Source organism: Salvia miltiorrhiza, chromosome 5 (genome assembly GCF_028751815.1).
Source record: "Salvia miltiorrhiza cultivar Shanhuang (shh) chromosome 5, IMPLAD_Smil_shh, whole genome shotgun sequence".
NCBI classification, from domain to species: Eukaryota; Viridiplantae; Streptophyta; class Magnoliopsida; order Lamiales; family Lamiaceae; genus Salvia; species Salvia miltiorrhiza.
This window is the reverse complement of record NC_080391.1, coordinates 23,156,168-23,162,167: the sequence shown is the minus strand read 5'-3', so window position 1 is coordinate 23,162,167 and position 6,000 is coordinate 23,156,168. Positions and strand designations below refer to the sequence as shown.

Genomic DNA, 6,000 nt, shown 5'->3' with positions numbered 1-6,000 from the left:
AAAAATTGTTTAACTTAATTTTTAAAAATAAAAATAAGGTTTAGTTATTTTATTGTATTCTCTATATTGTAGTTAATTTTTTGTAATTTTTTATTTTTATTAAAAGATAAATAAAAAATGCAAAACAAAATAAAAAAAAATAAGTACAATATAGAGAATATAATAAAATAAAATCTATTTTTATTTAAAAAATAAATTAAATAAATCAAAATTTTCCTTATTAAATTATTATTGTAAATCATAACACATTGCGACAAATCATTGCGTGCACAAGTAATTATCTATAAATGTAGAGTGGAAAACCCACAACCTTCTCATTCAAAATCAAAATATACATTTATTTACTAAGCAAAAAAATGGCTTCGAAAAGAAATGTATACATTGGTGTGTTCTTAGTTATGGTGCTTCTCATTTCCGCTAAAGTTGCAGAGACTAGAGAACTAACTGAGACGTCTAACAGAGTGACGTGTAATGTAAGCACTTTCTTTCTCTCTTTCAAAATTAATCCAATTATGTATGTATAGATTGAAATTATAGGCCCCAAGGCACTTTATTTTTCAAATTCTAATGGTGAACAGAAAGTTTTGGAGATATTAAACTAAAAGGTGACAATATTTTATTTTATTATTTTTGATTTGTTCATTTATCATTTTTTTGACAACGGAGCACAACTCAATTGTTAAGACGTTTTCCTTCTAACCAATAAGTCGGGGGTTCGAATCACTACGGGAAAAATATAAATCATTATTGATCCTTTTAATATATATATATATATATATATATATATATATATATATATATATATATATTATCAAAACGTTTCAAAGCTAGTGTTAAAATCGCAAATTGAATTTGAATACGTTTTAATTGACAATTAATTTTAGAGTTGGTCTTGCATGCGGTTATCGCATAGTAAGCGGACGGTTACTTTTAATAAGCATAAGATATACATTTGTTTGCACACACATATATATATACTTACGTAATAGTACAAGTTCTCATAAATAAAAGAAACATTTATCGTGAATAAATGTAATAATTTAGAAATATTACATTTCATTGTAAAATAATTACTTTTTATTACGACAATAATTACTCGACCATATAGTTAAAAATAAAAGTAGTAATGAGTGAAAATAACTAAAAGTAAAAGTTCTTATGACTAAATGTAAACATTATTGTGAAAAAATATAAACTTTCAAACCGACAGCATCGTATGCGGTTGACCGCATAGGAAAATTTGCGTTAATTTTATACCCCTCTAAAATGTTCCTATTTAAAGGATTCATAAGTAAACTTTGTTATTAACGAAAATTAATATAACCTCACATGTCACTAAATTTTCTGCCGTATTTTTATTTTTCTGACATACGTAATAGTTATTCATCACAAGATAAAATTTTATTCTGTTACACTTATAAGTCTAACAATTCTTCAAAAATAATTTAAATATGTTTTTCTACAATAATATACTCCCTCCGTCCATGATAATATACTTTTTCCGTCCACAAAAAAGTATGTCATTTTTTATGTCCACAAAAAATATGGCACTTTCCATTTTAAGATATGACCCCACCATTTTTTCTTAGCTTTTATTTTTACAAGCACTCATTATTTACAAAAAATATCATCATTAATTCAATATCAACCATTCATTTTAGATTTTGGTGGGGCCCTAGGCCCTTTCTCCCTTAGTCTCTTACATAAAAATCACCACCAATTTTCTTAAAATTTGTGCCCACCAAAAGTATCGTAATTTTGGTGGACGGAGGGAATATTTTTTTTTCATTATAAAATACTTAAATTCAAGGTAATCATAAATCATACAAAGATTAATGATTCGAATAAATTCCTAATTCCTACAATAGGATCGGAAAAGTGTTTATAATATGATTCACTTCCTTAAAACATACTGTATTATGCAGTCCTTAAAATAACGACTTCTTAATTTGGAGTGTTTAAACATGTTATTTCTACTTAATAAGACTCTTGTACTATTGCAATTATATTGGATTCACTTTTACATTAAAGTTGTGTTTTCTTTGATAAAAAATGGTGAAATGCATATATTTTTCATTTCTTTCACACATTTTGCTTTGTCGAAAAATTTTCCTCGAGCAAGAGGGAATTTTTTTTCGGACAACCCTGTGATCATATTTTTCCATATTGTATAATTTTATGATTTTTCAATTTTATCTTTAAAATTCATAATTTAACTCATTTCTCTATATTTCTTCTTTTCTCTCTCTCTCTCTCTCTAGATCTCTCCACTTTCCTTCTCTATCCTTTCTCTGTGTTCATAATATTTTCATACTATATTTTTCCACCTAAAAGAACATGAGATAAAAAAAAGGGAGCCATTAAAATTTTCCCATCTTTTATTTTTCTTTCTTTTTTCATGATTAACTTATAATCAGAGAGAATTAAAACACCCTAAAAGTTTAATTACTGATAAATTTAGTTGTGGTTTTAATTCTATGATCAGCAAAGGAGCATGAGAAGATAGGTGACGATGGCATAGGAACTGATGAATACGACTGTGAGTTCGGTTGCTGTGGTACAGATGCCGCATATTGCCGCTGCTGCCGTTAACCATTTCAAATTTGCACTTCTTTTGCCCTTTTTTTATTTTTTGTTTTGGGAAAGAAGTGATGAATATGTTTGTGGTATGAGTGTCTGTTTTAACAACTATAGAACACCTCAATTTGCTTAATTATCAATAAAATGGAGGAAGATTGCAATATTGCGATACTGTCTGAATTATTTTATATTTCAATTAACGATTAATGTAGGGTCACTCTGTGGCCACCAGATCTGAGGCCGACAGGTAGCGAAAAAGATTCACTAGTATCAATATTTCTTTCATTTTTACGTGAGTATGTTTTTATTCCTTTTGCAACTTCATAATTATTTACGTAGTTATAAAAATCATTCACTTGAGAATTTAGTCGGGGTAATAATAAAAGTAGAAATAAAATGAAGATGGGGAATAAATGACAAATCTTAGGTGATTTCTATGCTTGGTATGCACATGAAATACAAAAAAGTAAAATTGTGCATGATTTCTTGTTTATTTCTATTCCTATAATTGATAGTTAGAAATAAAGTTTAGGAATATAATGAAATTATTTTATTTTATTTTATAAAACTACCTTTTACATCACTTTACAAGTATACCAGTTATAAATATAATTGAGTAGATAACTTAAATATTAACTTTGTGGATGTAGTTCTAGGGGATTTACAATTTAAAAAAAAAAACTTTGAAAAATCGGTTGTGGATAGATAGATAGATTTAACTATTTGTAATTCTATTTTTTTTATATCTATAACTTCATAGAACTTAAAGGTTTGATGAATTAATTAATACTCTTTTTCATCCCATTACAAATATTTCAGTGTTCATCTTCAAATAAAAAAAAAAATCAGTGTTCATAATAGGATGTCACATCACAAATGTTTGAAAAAACTTATCTATTATTGGGCGAATCAGACCAATCCAAATAGACAGAAGAAGGAGAAAATATATATAAGGCGGTACTTGTGAGTTTGAAATTAACTGACGACCTTATGAGTATATAGATATGATATAAGGTAGGGGTTTAAAGCAAGTGAGCTAAATGCTGAGCCGGTGATTGCTCATTTTGTTTTTCCGGATCTAAGAGATTGACTTGCCTGATTTAGTGATTTTCTTTGCGGTATACAAGCACAAATGGGGACGTCAAAAATTCATTATTTATATATAGCGCATGGAAATTTCCTTAAACGTGCATGGAAAATTTCAAATATTTTTATCACACCCGTCGCTTTCAATGAAACGCAGTCTTCATTGAACCAATATGCCACCCCAAAGTCTCCCTTTATTTCATTTTCATTTTGACATATTCTGCCTTTCTCCGCAGCTGGCTGCCTCCTTCGTCTGTTAATTCGCAGAAGGTCTGTTTTCTCGAAATTAGTTTATCAGTTGATGGGTGCTACGTATTAGTTTAACGCTTGATCAGTGAAGATTTGTGCTTTTGCTTAAATACAGATTTTGACCTTTTGAACTTGAAGATTTTAGAGTAGTAAATAATTATGTTAATTTAATATAAATTGGAGACTGCAGCTTTCGGTGTGTGTGTGTGACTAGTTCACTGACTAATGCATTTATTATTAGGTTAATGGAACATTACAACTAGCTAGATTCATTGTATTAGAGCACTCACAGCAGATCACCTAAATGCATCGCTAACTCTAAATTTAGGCTAAAACAATTGAAAATGTGATAAAAAAAAATGCATCCAGCAGATCCCCTAAATTAGATTGGGCCCACAAAATTTTTTACACCTACCTAAATTCAATCTTAAATTTACACCCATCCTAAATTTATTTTAAGCTTAAAATTAGTAGGGCCACACATAATTATTGTTTTTATGTAGAAAATAAGAGATCTGGTGTATGCATTTATAAAATCGAGATCCTAAAATTAAATAGGGAGGCTTTAGGGAGGAATATAGGAGCATAATTTTGGGATTTCTGCTAGGAGTTTGTGGAACCTTATGAACTATGATGCGTATACTCCTTGATTTTCAATTGTAATGCCTTGGTTTGGATTTTTGATTTTTTTTAATGGTGTTCGATTTTTTGTAATCGAATAGAGAACAATAATGGCAGCCACACCCAACTCTCAAGTTAGTGTTAGTGAGAATGAAAAACCAGAACAATCGAAAATTAAAAATCTATAGAATTATAAAGTCTATGAAATCAGAGATAAATTAATCTAACAGAATCTCCTAAACTCTAAATAAAATTAAACAATCCATAAAATTTGGTAAAATCCACAGATTATAAAAAATCTGTCAAAATCTTTTAAATTCTGAATTGAATACACCCCCCTTAGTTGACAATTTAAATAACGAAGAGAGAGAGAGATAGATAAATTAAATCTATACTATATTAAAATGGGAGTTTTCAATTTCAAATTGATTTCAAATCAATTTCAAAATTGAGTGACAATTTTGTAGTTAGAATAAAATTGAAGGTTTATTTATAAGCTATACATCTTTTTTTTTTCTTTTCTTTTTCTTTAACTTCTTTTTTTCTATTTTGTTAAATTGTGAAATTCGACTAATTATAAAATATTTGATATGCATATCAAATTAAAGATCGATCATGACAATAGCTTTAATTTGATAAATGGTATCTAAATATTGGATTTAAAATATAAAAATTATACTCCCTCCGTCCCGCTATTCAAGTCCCATAACTTTTCGGCACGGAGATTAAGAAGAAGCAAATTAGATGAATAATGAGTGTGGTCCACATGATTTAATTTGTGATTAAGGAAGAAGTAATTATTTCTATTTTATTAATATAAAAAAGACTTAATTTTTTTATTAATTTTATTTTTAATAATCTTTAATTAAATTAAATGATCACTAAAATTATAAATCTGTAATAAATTAATAATCTGTAATACACCTAAAACTGCCTAATACACTTCTGAAATTGAAATCTGAAATTGAAGACACATAGCAAAAAATGAAAATGAAAATGAAAATGAAATCTCTTCCATTATGAAATCTGAGGGAATCGTCTAACAACAGAGGGGCGATCTCTTCCAATGAAAATGAAAAATGAAAATGAAATCTCTTCCCTCAGTAGCATTTCACCCAAATCAAGAAATAGGCGATGAGCAACAACAAAAAAGCAACAAATTTTCAAGCAATTAAAACATGAACTGGACGAACAACAACAAGAAAAGAGAGAAGAAATTTGCAAGAAATTAATGAAATTTGCAGTCGGCAAGGAGCAAGTTCGACGAATTGATCTCGAATCTCGCCGCCGACGTCCCCCACCTACATGGCCACCCTTACCTCACCAGATCTTAAATGAACATAAATTTTCAGAAATTGGGCGATTTGCAGAAATTTAGGCGAATTTGCAGAAATTGGGTTGCTGCTCCTTCGCCCCAAATTGAGCTCAGAAATCAAACTATTTCCCCCAACCAAATCTGCAACC

General features: G+C 28.8%; 1 long non-coding RNA gene across 1 annotated transcript; it reads left to right on the top strand.

Moving 5' to 3' along the window:
* Nucleotides 1-313: 313 nt before the first annotated feature.
* Nucleotides 314-2,743, top strand: LOC130986816 (uncharacterized). The gene is made up of 2 exons (XR_009089407.1): nt 314-468; nt 2,486-2,743. It is a non-coding gene; the product is annotated as an uncharacterized LOC130986816 (long non-coding RNA).
* Nucleotides 2,744-6,000: the final 3,257 nt, after the last annotated feature.